Source organism: Sinohyriopsis cumingii, chromosome 3, assembly GCF_028554795.1.
Source record: "Sinohyriopsis cumingii isolate HCF-2022 chromosome 3, ASM2855479v2, whole genome shotgun sequence".
NCBI classification, from domain to species: Eukaryota; Metazoa; Mollusca; class Bivalvia; order Unionida; family Unionidae; genus Sinohyriopsis; species Sinohyriopsis cumingii.
The window spans coordinates 3,809,476-3,823,890 of NC_142963.1; the positions used below are offsets into that span (position 1 = coordinate 3,809,476).

At 44.2% G+C, this 14,415-nt stretch overlaps 1 non-coding gene across 1 annotated transcript; it reads right to left on the reverse strand.

Annotated features, from left to right (window-relative positions):
• Positions 1–528: 528 nt before the first annotated feature.
• Positions 529–728, reverse strand: LOC149802393 (U2 spliceosomal RNA). Its single transcript, XR_016420385.1, has one exon. It is a non-coding gene; the product is annotated as a U2 spliceosomal RNA (small nuclear RNA).
• Positions 729–14,415: the final 13,687 nt, after the last annotated feature.

Genomic DNA, 14,415 nt, shown 5'->3' on the forward strand with positions numbered 1-14,415 from the left:
TGACATGAAAACATCGCCCCTTTTAAGTGAATATTGCAAGGAACACAGCTGAATGAGCTAGCTAGCGATGCATTGGAAGAAATTGCCGGAGTTAGGAAGGGACAGTGTCGTCCGTGTACTTACGGTGTTCATTTGTTGAACTAGAAATCGTCGAGTGTAGCATAGTCACAAGTGAATTGTCAGTCCTCCGTTCTAAATTAGTGGCATCTGAAATGGAGAAAGATCAGACCATGAGAAATTGGCCTCCACATACGAGTTTAGGTTACAAGACATTAAGATATCATCTAGCCTTCAGCTGGTGTCAATTGGTCCTGAGTCCCTTCACAATAATAATAATAATAATGATAATAATAATAATAATAATAATAATATTATTATTATTATTGTTATTATTAAAATTACGATTAATAATGATAATAATAAACCCCTACAAATTACAAAAAGTAAATGCCTGAAAGTTTGGAATCTTAAATAGCAACTTAGGTGTAGATGGATTTATTATTGTTAGTTGTTTTCATTACTCCCCATGGGGAGTGGGCCAATCCCGGAGGTACTGCAATACCGGGCCAACCCGTGGCGAGAGCGGAGCAAGCCCCTGACATCTCACCCAGTTCCAAAAATCAGTTTAATATCGAAGTCCCCCAATGGGGGACGTATCAGATATTAAGCTGATAAGAACAGATACTTTTTTTTTTAATTTTCATAATTGTTTATTGATACAAATAGATGATAACAAAATACAAATAATTACATGTATCAGCTGACACTATAAATAAATAAAAAGTAAGCGTTGGACTAACACTTACTCCTGCACACGTACTTACACCCAGACACACTTTCCTTCGCATTCATATACATGTAAAAACACAATAGGATGGTACATATGGAAAAAAATTACAGTGTAGATATTTGAAGTGATGTAGATCCGTACGAATGAAGAATTATATGTGTTACAAGTATGATACAAACATAATTATACATACTCGAAATATAGGAATTATAAATAATTAACGTACAAATAAATTTACACATGTAAGGGTTCGTGTGACATGGGATTTAGTGGTTTATTTTCGTCACAGACTTAAATCAATAACTAATTCAAAGTTGTATAGCGAACAGAAAAGGCCTGCCAGATACCATCTGTCAAGAAATTCGACGACATGATATCTATGAAAATCGGCTCGTATTCTACACTTTAGTCGGTTAAGGAAGAAGTTGAGAAGGGTGTTGGATGTGACAGTTTCCTTATAAAAATAGGCACGAACACGTTTGCACCTGATGACATATTTGTATTCAGTTGATAAGAGGAGGCATATGTTTTCGAATTCTGGCTCTGGGAACGAAGCTTCTTTAGGGAGAACACCGAATTTTAAGAATGAGTAGAAGGTGTTGAATGAATTTCGTGACAGTTGTTTGATCCATTTAATTACAAGGCGTTGTAGCGGGTATACCAACTCACATTCAAAAAATAAGTGATCTGTTGTTTCGATGTCGCCGCAAAACGTGCACAGTTTGGACTTGGAAATATTCTTGAGGAACATGTTGCAATTTACTAGTAAAATATCGTGAATGGTTTTAAAACACACATCTCTGGTGATTGGGTCGAGGAATTTATTGTGTAAATTTTTCCATACCATAGTGAAATCGATAGTGTAAAGTTTGTGGACTTTTGGTTCTAGAACGAAATTTTTCAGGTTTGATTGATAAAAGGTTTTGGTGGGGGCAGTGCCAAAAGCAAAACTGGGGTTCTTTTCTGTGAAATCTTTAAAGATTTTTAAACAATTTTTGTAAAATTGGGGAACGTATAGAGTGCGTGTGTATATATTTAAACTTAATTTGGGGTTATACGCCCTTAATTGTAATCCGATCCAATATCTTGGGAAAAACTTCCACTTGGCGTTGTAGTTGTCATCAAGTAATTTTTGCATGTGCTGTAGTCTTAGAGCTCTTAATTTACATTCGATATTTGTGATGTTTAAACCACCCTTTTTAAAAGGATTATAACAGACAGCACGGGCCAGGGGTTCGAAAGTAGAGTCCCATAAATAAGTGAATATATTTCTATTCATGAGTGTAATATAATGTTTGGACAAATCTATAACAGTGGCAGTGTACCAAATTTTACTGCAAGAGAGAAGATTGACAATATTAGATTTTGAAATAAGGGGTGCACCAGCAGGGGAGACTGCCCAAGGGAACCCTGACTTACTTTCAGAAGAGGTACATTGGGATTTTGTGGATTTTCTTACCTCGCAAGAATTTGTTCCGGAACCTTCGTTACCTTCTTCATTACCGCAAGTGGAGAATTTTAGACAGAGACAGAAAGAAGAATTGGAGAAATTTATGCAACGACAAAAGGAAGCGGAACAAGCTTTTCTCCTACAGCAACAGCAACAGCAACAAGAAGAGGTAAGAAAAAAACAACAGCAACAACAGCAAGAAGAAGTAGCAGCAAAGAAACAAGAGGGTGAAAATCAAACGGCTACGGTACTGTTGGACATTTTAGCGGAGTTAAGAAGTCTGAAACAAATGTATCAGACTTCTTTATCACGACCGAAGAGAATACGACCTTCCCGAGCTAAACACGCCAACCCTGTGACTAAGCCTGTCGTACCACCCTTAGTGATTTCAACCCAATCATCAGAAGTAGGCCTTGGCCGTGGCAAAGGCTTAAGGCAGTTAAAGTTGATTGGTTAAACTCACCCCTACACCAAAATAAAAAGGCCCTTTTCAGGGCCACCCACATTTCTCGAAAAGAAATACAATTTCAATTTGCCAATAACTCAAAAATAAACCCCACCCATTTTACCCTTATAGTACGTGTCTGTGTATGAGTGCGTGAGTGTAGCTTCTTATTTTAAAATCAAAACTCAAAGACACTTACCTTATATCATTCATGTATTCTTTTATCCATTTTTTACAATCCAATTCACAATTCACCACAGAACACTTTAATTAAAAGTTCATTGACTTCTTCTTTCTCCTTGTTTAGTCTCTCTGTTTTTTGAATTTCTTCACCGTTTTTTCCTCATTTTCTTCCCTTCTTCTTTTCTTCTCCTGTTTCTTTGCTTCTTTTAAATAGAATTGTCTTCTTTCTTCCTCTTCTTCCTCTGAAGAATCCCTCTCTTCTTTCGAAGAATCCCTCTCTTCTTCCGAAGAATCCCTCTCTTCTTCTGAAGAATCCTTCTTTTCTTCTGACTCCTCTTGTTTCTTTTTTGGGCAATCTGGAGACCAATGTCCTTTTTCTTTACAATAATAACAGGTATCTTGACTTTTGTCTTTTTTAGCCCCTGTTTTTTTTTCTTTTTTGACGGTCTGGACACTCTGAAGACCAATGCCCTTTCTTCTGACAGATATAGCAAGTATCCTGACTCTTATCTCGAAAGGAAGGAGAGTAGTCCGTCGGCTGGTCTGAAGAGAATTTTCTAATGACCCCTCGCAAAGCTCTGACGAAACGTTCCATCTGGGTAGTCTCTTCCATCGTTCTCCTCGGTTTGAGAGTGAAATGAATAGTGAAAGGACAAGACACAAACTTTTTATATACGCTGGTTTGCCATGACTATAAATTAGTCTATGGTGTTTGAACTTGAGTCATTTGACGTTTTGCACTCAAGATGAAACGATCCCATTCATTCGAGAAGAAAGAAGAAGAAGAAAGTAAGAGGCAGAAACGTGATCTATCGCCTCGTACCAGGGCCGAAATCTTGGCACAAATTCATGCCAGTGATTTTGAAGAGGACATGAGTGAACCAGAATCCGAACCCTCTAAACCAAGTTCACCACCCTTAGTCAACCCTGAAAAGTACTATTCCATTCGAGAGACGGAAAAGCGCTCCTCTAGAAAATTTAGAACCACGGCTTACACCTACACGGTGAAGTTTAAAGATTTCAAGGCCGACGTACCCTTGGAGAAAGCAGAAGGGTTTATCACCGAGATGTGGGATTCTTTGCTCACTGCACTCAAGCGACAATGTCAACCCAAAGAAGACGATCGCTTGACACTATCCATAGATCACGACAGCTTGAAATCCCCTGTTTGGATCGAGTTTAGCAGACCCGCAGAACTAACCCCTTCCAAAGTCATGGACAAGATTCAACACGTACAACAATCTAATGACCAGTTTGACATCACCGATGGTAAAGCCACACTGAAAATGGCTCACGTCTCTCTTCCTCAAGGGACAGGACGCAAAAAGATGTTATTGGTGGACGACCTTCGCAACACCAAAACAAGTCTCGTCCGAATTAACAACCCTCAAGACCAGATGTGCTTAGCCCGTGCCATCGTGGTGGGACGAACCTATGCCAACAAGAACGACACGGTAGAATGGAAAAGAACCTGGGAGAACATTCGAAAATCGAACCGAACCAAACAACGAAACGAAGCAGAACTCCTGTTGCAACAAGCTGGCCTGTCCAAAGACACACCCTGTGGCATTCCTGAGATGCAAAAATTGCAAGATGCCCTAGCTCCACGCTACACCTTGAAAGTGCACCCTCAAGAAATGCGCGGACCTCTGTTGTTTCGAGGCCAAGACTTTAAGGACGGAAAATACATTCATGTTTATCATCACGATGACCATTTCGATACCATTACCACTATCACCGGATTCCGGGGATACAGATATTACTGTGAGAAATGTGACTATGGTTATAATAATCGAGAGCAACACAAGCATTGTGGATGGAAATGCCCAGGATGTTTGGCCTATCCACCCTGTCTGAGCGAAGAACCAGTGCCTTGTTCGACTTGTCTGCGCACGTTTGTCAGCCCTACCTGTTACCAACAACATTTGAAAACACAAGGTTCACAGAAGAAATGTGCTTGTCAACTCCTGAGATTGTGCCCTACGCGTAGACAAGGCATACGTACCAACAGTACCAAGGCACACGTATGTCGAGGAAAGAAAAAATGTCACATTTGTCACCACATCGTCGACTTGGAACACGAATGCTACGTGCAAAAATACCAACCCCCACCAGAGAAAGAAGACGGTCACAAGAAGAAAAGCAATTTCATCTTTTTCGATTTCGAATGCATGCAAGAGACCGGCATTCACATTCCTAATTTCTGCGTGGCTCATCGAGCGTGCAAGAAGTGCATTCAAGAACCTATCTTCAGTCATTGCCCTCACTGCAGCAAGATTCCTGGAGGGCGTGAAAAAATCTTTCGAGGACCGAACACGTTAGCCGATTTTGCCCAATGGGTCTTAGATCCCATCGACAAGACGTGGAGCCAAGAGGACATCGAACGTTACGGAGATTGTCATCGTCATGCCACGGTGATGGCTCACAATTTCTCCGGATACGATGGACAGTTTCTTCTCAGATACTATACGGAACAAGGCACCGAGCGTCCTAAAGTGACTTTGAACGGAGCCAAAATCATTTTCATGCAAGTGGGACAAGTGCAGTTTAAAGATTCGATGAGTTACTTGGCCATGCCTTTGAGTCGAATGCCTAAAACGTTTGGAATGACAGAAATGGCTAAAGGGTACTTTCCTCACTTTTTCAATACGGAAGCCAATCAACATGCCGTTCTACCCCATTTACCTGAGGCTCACTATTACGACCCCGACAACATGCGTACCGAACAACGAGAAGCTTTCTACGCATGGTACCAAGCTCACGCCTCGGACCCTTTCGACTTTCAGGAAGAAATGTTAAAGTATTGTCGTTCCGACGTGGACATTTTACGGCGTTGCTGTGGAAAATTTCGAGAACTGTTCATGGAACACGGAGGGGTCGATCCTTTGAAAGAAGCTTGCACCATTGCCAAAGCGTGTTCCTTAGTGTATCGACAACGATTCATGCCTGAAAACACTGTGGCTGTCATCAGTCCTCAAACGACCCACTTTGTCAAACGTCAATACTCGGTCAAAGCCCTACGTTGGTTACATTACTTGTGCGACAAGGAAGACAAGTGGATTCAGCATGCCCGCAACGGAGGGGGCGAAAAGACCATCGGAACGTATTCGGTCGATGGCTGGGACTTAGAAAACCCCAAGATTGTGTACGAGTTTAACGGTTGCTTATTTCACGGATGTCCCGTCTGTTACCCTGACCGTGGCACTAAAAATCAGTTTTTGCAACGAACCATGGAAGACTTGTACCAGGACACTTGTCAGCGGCGCCTGAAGTTAGAACAGCAAGGATACCAAGTGGTGGAAATGTGGGAACACGAGTACAATCACCGTATGAAAACCGATCCCGAGTTTAAACGCCTCGTGGAAAGTTACCAGTTCATGGACCCGCTGAACCCGAGGGATAGTTTGTACGGAGGAAGGACCAATGCCACCTATTTGATGTACCAAGCCGACGAAGAGAAAGGAGAAGAAATCAAATACTTGGACGTGTGTTCGCTGTATCCCTACGTGTGCAAATATTGTCGTTTTCCTGTAGGGCACCCGCAATTGTTAACGGAACACATCGACCTGAAAAACATTCGACAATACGAAGGCTTGATCAAGTGTAAAGTTTTCCCTCCCACTAACCTATACCATCCCGTCTTACCTCACCATTGTCAAGGCAAACTGATGTTTCCATTGTGCCGTTCTTGTGCCGAAACGTGCAACCAGGACCAACCTTGTCAGCACACCCAGGAAGAACGTGCCTTGACGGGAACCTGGGTCAGCGTAGAATTGTTCAAAGCTCTGGACATGGGATACCAACTTTTAGAAGTGTACGTAATTTGCCACTTTCCTAAGACACAACAGTACCACAAGGGTGATCCCAGTCAGAAAGGCATTTTCGCCGACTACGTGGATGCCTTTTTGAAACTGAAACAAGAAGCTAGCGGCTATCCTTCCTGGTGTCACACTCCGGAAGACCAAATAAAATTCAAAGAGAAATACTACGAACAAGAAGGCATCTCTTTAGACCACATCGAAAAAAACGAAGGCAGGCGATCGTTTGCCAAAGTGATGTTAAATTGCTTGTGGGGTAAAATGGCACAACGACCGTGTTTACCCAAGACGGAATATTTGACAGAACCTTCCCGCTACTTCCAGATGATTCACGACAAAACCAAATACATGAAACACGTGGACGTCGTTCGAGAGGATTTGATCTTGGTCAATTACGAAGAAGATCTGGACTTTGTACAAGACGACCCTTTTGGAAATGTCATCATTGCGGCTTACGTGACAGCTCATGCTCGCTTAAAATTGTACGAAGCTTTAGAACTGTTAGAAGAACGCGTCCTGTACTTTGACACGGACAGTTGCATTTACATCCATCACCCGAGTCAACAGCACCCTGACATCGAAGGAGACCGTTTAGGAGCCTGGACAGACGAGCATCCCGACACACAAGATTCTAAGTTTCGTCAGTGGCGGTCCCAAAAATTACGGCTACGAATACCGGGACAAACAAGGAGAAGTGCACACGACGTGCAAAGTGAAAGGACTGACTCTGAATTATCGTACCAGTCGAGTGGTCAACTTTGGGGTATTGAAAGAAGCCTTGCAATCGGGAGAGGATGGAAACTTTAAAGTGACCACCTATCAACCGAACAAGATTGTACGTTTACCCACTCACCACATCGTCAGTCGACCCTTGGAAAAAGTCTATCAAATTGTATACCAGAAGCGAGTGCGACTTCCCAATCACTTTACGTTGCCGTACGGTCACGTCGGTATTGGTCTGTATATAAAAAGGAACCCTAGGCAAGATCGATAGTTCATTGTTCATTGAAGTAACTTACCATGTCGTTGACGAAGAAGAAACCAGATTGGTTAGGAGTCAAATGTTGGACATCACCGAGACCAGGGTTTTGAGGCTTGGACACAAGAGGTGGCCCAGTATGCACGAGAGTTATTCAAGGAAAAAAGTTACTTTTCAACCTGTGTTAGTGACGGTGCCAGAAGAACCCGTCACCCAGGACTGTCGTGGACAGGCCTGAAAGACCCTTTCGGGAGGACACTTGTGTGACTTACCCCCTACTATAGAACTGGTTAGAACTTTACCCAAAACATGTGGTTGTTGTACAGACACTTGTTTTTATTCCACGTTCATGGTTATTCTTGTACTTAAGCCTTTGGCTTTTATGTATTTTTGTCTTTCGTATTCATGTTTGAAAAAAAAACATTCAATCAACGTGTTCAGTAAAACGTATATAAACTCTTGTCTTGTTTGTTTTCGTGTCACAAGTGACATTTCTCACACCATAGCTACCTCTGCTGTCTCTGCTCCCTCTTCCTCTACTGTCAAAGTCATCGACGAACACTTAGATCGTGCCAGTTGGGAGGCTTTGTATCTTCGCCATCCCTTTAACATGCTCATTGCTGCACCTAGCGGTTCAGGCAAAACCGAATTCGTCAAACGTTTGATCGAACATAAACATCATTTGATCGATCGGCCACATCAACGGATCGTGTGGTGTTACAAAGAGTGGCAATCGGCGTACAACCTCTTGCGAGAAAGTCAAGGCGATTCCATCGTGTTTGTGGAAGGCATTCCTAAAGAAGACGACGGCATCGTCTCTGACTCCCGTCAAACCTATTTGGTCATTTTCGACGACATGTTAGGAGACGACGAAGAAGAAATTAAACTGTGGTTCACGCGCAAAGGGCATCACCGTAATGCCAGTATCGTTTACATCACCCAAAATTTGTTTCAACAAAGTAAAGCCCATCGCACCATCAGTCTCAATGCGCATTACGTGGTCTTGTTTAAAAGCCCTCGAGATAAATCGCAAGTGCAAGTCTTAGCCAAACAGTTAGGAACGCCTTGGCTGACTCAGGCGTACGACGATCCCACTCAAACGCCACACGCCTATTTACTCGTCGATTTGAAACCTACGACCCCCGAGGATTTGCGATTTAGTACCCACTTGTTTCACCACTGGTGCCAAGACGGAGGGTCTGTCCTGTACACGTCTCCGTCCTCGACTTCATTTCACTCCCCATAAAATAATCTATAAAAACCTCAGACCCTTTTTCGTCTGTCTCACACAGTGTGAACATGACGTCCCTTCAGTCGCATCTTCCCGTCAAATTGATTCGTGCCTTGTATGGCATCAGTCGAGAAAAAGATCCACAAACACGAGCTCGTGTCTTAGAAGCTAGTCTCAAAGAAGTCTTAGGATGGTTCACGGTGACGGCACGTCAATTACTCCAAGGAATCATTCAGATTCCTCATCAAACCAAACGCTTTTTCGATCGAAACAAAGTCGCTTTGGTCCAACTGGCCGATCCCCGCATCGACACTCAAACCAAAAAACAAATCATTTTGAAACCTGGAGGGAGCGGTACTCTAGGAGGGGTCATCATTCGCTCTCTCTTAAGATGGGATCCTAATGCCCCCAAAGTTATACCCAAGACAAAAGTCCAAAGAAGCCCCAAGAAGAAAAAGACCAGGTCCCCAAGGAGAACTTCTCCAGTGGCAGGACCCTCCTCTGACCAGACACCACCACCCCGGAAAAAGAAAAGAAGCCCCCAGAAAAAGAAACAGAGAAAAAGTCCCCAGAAAAAAGAAAAGTCCACAGAAGAAAACTAGTCGCAAGAGAGGCACTTCGGCCAGGACGCAACCTTACACTCGCAAACCACGATCTGCCACGGCAGTGACTGCGTCTCCGGCATCCTCACGTTTATCCACTTCTCCGTTGATGACACCAGGAACTGAAGAGTACTTGGAGACGTTGATCACACCAAGAACTTCTCCGTTAATGACCCCCAAAAGAACTTCCCCAGTAGTAGGACCCTCCAATTTAGTGGCAGTGGCTGCTGCTCACAAAGTACCTTCTCCCAAAATCAAAGTCCATGAAAGATCGGGCATGTTACAAAGTTTACTGGATTTGTCCAAGCAAGAACTGGCTCGATTTAGTCCGTTGCGTACCCCTGCACGACGTGTCATGCCTGTCCTCAAACTGATACGACGTAAAGACAATCAGTGGCGACGCGTTCCAGTATAAAAAAGGCCTGTGACCAAGTAGGGTATCAGTGTTTTTTTGGTGCTCCTGAAGACTCAAAGATGTCACCCTCCAGAAAACCCCAAGGAAAGAAAAGGAAAGGACTGCCACCACGTTTAGCCAAACATGGGGACATGTTATCTGTCCTGTCCAAAGCTTCTCCACCCCTACGAAAAAAAACTCGTTCAAACAGCCTCCAAAGAGATCATCGATACCGTGTGCGAATGTTGTTTGAACGTTTTGAAAGGCACGATCCCTTTGTCCAAACACCAGAAACAATGCTTAAGCAAGCATCGTCACGTTCTTCGCTAAATGGTTCGAAAGAAAATTCCCATTCGTCAAAAAAAGATGTTGGTCCAACGTGGAGGCATCTTGCCTCTCTTGTTAGGTCCCATACTGAAAGGAGTCTTGGGAACCATGTTGGGAGGACTGGTGGGAGCAAGATAAAAAGGACCTCGGAAGTCCCAAGATCTCAGAATTGACCCCTGACAACCCCATGGAAGGACGAAAACTAGCTTTAGTGCCTTACAAACGATGGATGAAATACCATCGGTGGCAAGAACAACGCACCCGGCATTTACCTCCCAATCTGAATTTGAGCGAGATGTCCCAGTTACAACACGAATTGCAGTCCTTGATGGATCGCCAAGATTTGTCCGAAACAGAAAAATCGCAAAAGTACGGTCAACTCTTGCAACGACTGCAACTCTTTCACCAGAAAGCTTTAGACGAAACAGCTCTACCCACTCTGAAAGATTTTAAGACCTTGATGAAAAGTCCAGCACCATCACCAGTACCAGTACCAGTACCAGTACCACCAGTACCAGTGACCAAGACAGAAAAAGGAGAAGAAGAGGAAGGGTTTCAAACTCCACCAGAAAAAGTAAGCAAGTTAACAACACCACCTACCTCCAGAATTGGATGGATTAAAAAGATGATGGCCACCCCTTCCTCATCACAAGAGAAAAAGAAAGTGAAGACAGAAGTGAAGACAGAAGTGAAACAAGAACCGATACCCCCCGCTCAGACATCCTCCTCTTCGACACCTATTGCCGGCCGCACACGCAAAGCATTGCAATCCAAGAAAGTACCCCAAGAGAAAAAGAGTAGCATCCTCCAAGAGTGGGTGCCTTATTAACACACCAACTAACACAAAAAATGGAAAAAGTCTTAGCCAGCATTTACTACGATCCCTCCCATCCTGCAGGTTACGCAGGAGTTCAAAAATTGTATCGTGCTGCCAAAACGCGACTGAAAAGTCTCCGTTTACCTCAAGTGCAACGATGGTTACAAGAACAAGCTACCTACACTTTACACAAACCCATTCGACGCAAGTTTGCCAGAAGTCGCACCCGAGTGGAAGGCATCGATCATCAATGGCAAGCCGATTTAGCCGATGTCTCTCATTTGGTCAGCTACAATCGTGGCTACAAATATTTGTTTTGTGTCATCGACGTCTTTTCCAAATTTGCCTGGGTCGTGCCCTTGACTTCCAAATCGAGCAGCGAGTTAGTGCGAGCCCTGCAACGGGTGTTGAAACAAAGCGGTCGTCACCCTCTTCGATGGCAAACGGACAAAGGTACCGAATTTCTGAACCAAGCTTTCCAAAAAGAATTAAAGAAACGTGACATTCATTTTTTTACCATCGAGAATCCCGAAATCAAAGCCAGCATCGTGGAACGTTTTCAACGCACTTTGAAAGAACGCATGTGGAAATATTTTACGCATCACCACACTCTGAAGTACATCGACATCTTACCGCACCTGGTGCAAGCGTACAACCAATCTTACCATCGAAGCATTGGACGTGCCCCGCAAGACGTGACTCCCAAGAACGAAGTGTTGGTGTTTGAGCGCCTGTTTGGTACGTCCCCGACGAGGGCTGTCCCCAAGAAAAGTGGAGAGTTGGCCGTAGGAAATTGGGTGCGCATTGGCAAAACCAAACGCACTTTCGACAAAGGTTACTTACCTAACTGGACGACCGAATTGTTTCGCGTCACTGGACGAGTGCATGGCCGTCATCCTGCCGTCTATAAATTGGAAGACATGAACGGAGAAGTGCTCAAAGGAACGTTTTATTTGCCCGAGTTACAACGTGTCACCAAAAAAGAAGACGACGTGTACGACATCGAAAGCATTCTCGAACGCAGAACCCGTAAAGTGGGCAAACGACGTGTCAATGAAGTCAAAGTACGTTGGAAAGGATATCCACCCACTTTTGATTCTTGGATCGACGCTTCGCAAGTCATCGACTATAAAAAGAAGTGACCATCATGCCCTTTCACACAGCAGACGCAGCTACGTCGACCACTCCTCCTTCACCTAGTTCTTCTGTGCAAGATTTACAAAAACAACCCTTGTGGGTGTGGTGTGGAGAACGTGTGCCTAAAACGCAAATCGTCTTTTTCTGCCAAATCTTCGTGGTGTATTGTGTCATCGGGGCAGCCATCGCCAATTTGAGTTTGCAACAAGGAGACAAACAATTGTGGACCATTTTATTGAGCAGTTGCATCGGTTACCTGCTTCCTAATCCCTCCCTGAAATTCACCTCGAACGGGAACCCCGGGAACCTTGTGTCCAGTGCCAGTGCCAGTCACCACTTCAATCACAACTAGAACCCCATTTTAGACGGAGACACGCCTCTGACGTCCAGTAACCCCTGCCACGAACGCTGACGAGGAAGGTGGAAACATTTACCACGTCCACCGCGAATTTGTCCATCCTCACTATTTGCCTGTCAGCAAGTCTTACTTGGACACGGTCAACATTGCTATAAAAGGAGATTTGGGACAAAATATTCCATTCACCAAAGGAAAAGTCACGGTGAAACTCCATTTTCGAAAACGGTTCTCTCACGACTCGTAAGTCATGTATCCAGTGTACCGAGGGGTTGCTCGACAGCGAGGACACGGTTTAGGAGATATGCTGAAATCAGCCTTTCGTTCGGTGGCCCCGGTGTTGAAACCGATGGTGACACGCGGATTGCACGCGTTGAAAGATGCGGCACTGACGCAAGGCAAAGAATTTCTCCAAAATGTCATCATCGACAAACAAAACCCTAAAGAAGCCTTCATGAGGGCAGGCAAAAATGTCTTGCTGCAAACGGGCAAAGACATTTTAGGCCAACGAGAAACACCTATAAATGCCCTGCACGCTACCGAGTCAGGCATTCAGCAAGGACAAGGCAGAAAGAGACGACGAAGAAAACACCCTTTCACCAGACTTCAAGCGAGAAAGGCCAAGAAAAGAAGAACCGTTCGAGACTTAGACGTTTTCGATTATTGAGAAAAGAGACAAAAAAATGATGCACCGAGAATCTTGCGCTTGTTCCAAGACGGAACTGGATCTGTTTGCCATGCCCCCCACGATGATGACGATGCAAGAATCCCAGTGGGTGGAATTTCACCCCGTCTCCTCACTGACCGATTCCGCTCCCATCGAGTTTGAAATCAAAGGACAGCCCGAAGATTACATCGATCTGAATAGCAGTTACTTGTACCTGAAAGTCAAAATTCTAGATCAGACTGGAGGTGCTATAGACGATGAAGCAGTACCTCCCGTCAACAATTTCATGCATTCGTTGTTCAGTGGAGTGGACTTGTACTTGAATAACAAACTGGTCAGTAGCAGCATGGATACTTACCCTTATCGTGCCTACCTGGAAAATCTCTTGACGTACGGAATAGATGCCAATAACAATCATCTCAATGCCTGTGTGGTATGGGAAGCTGACGAACCTACCAAGTTTGAAATATTGGAAACTGATGAAAAGAAAGACAACAATGATGGATTTCTAGAACGAAGAAAGAGAATCACGGGAGCCGACACAAGTTTAGAACTGATGGATCGTTTGCATTTGGACATGTGGTTGCAAGAAAAGTATTTGCTGAACGGGGTGGATGTCCGCCTGAGACTGAATCGTAGCAGTGCCGCTTTCCATTTGATGGCTGATAGTGACGGTTACAAAACCAAAATCCTAGAAGCCAGACTCTACGTACGCCGTGTGGAAGTGTTACCTAAAGTGGGAAACGACATCAGTCAGACGTTGAGCAGAACGACTGCCAAGTATCCCATACGACGCGTGGAAGTGAAAACCTTCACCATTCCCAAGGGACAGCGATCGAAGATCATCTGTTCCAAGGACAGTTACCCAAACGTTTGATCGTTGGTATCGTCGAGAATACAGCCTTCAACGGAACTGCCGAAAAAAATCCTTTCTACTTTCAACACTTTGGCGTGTCCAAAATCGAAGTCAGTCGCGATGGCAAGACCTTGTGTACCCGACCTTTCGAACCTGACTTTACCAAGAAGAATTACTTGAGATCGTACTTGTCCCTGTACGAAGCCACCGGACAGTTAGGAACCAATACCAGTCACGGTATTACGTACGAGGATTATGCAGGAGGCTACGCTTTGTGGGCTTTCGATTTCACTCCAGACCAAGGCAGCGACGAGGGACATTTCCACCCTATAAAATCCGGCCAGATTCGTGTGGAAATTCAGTT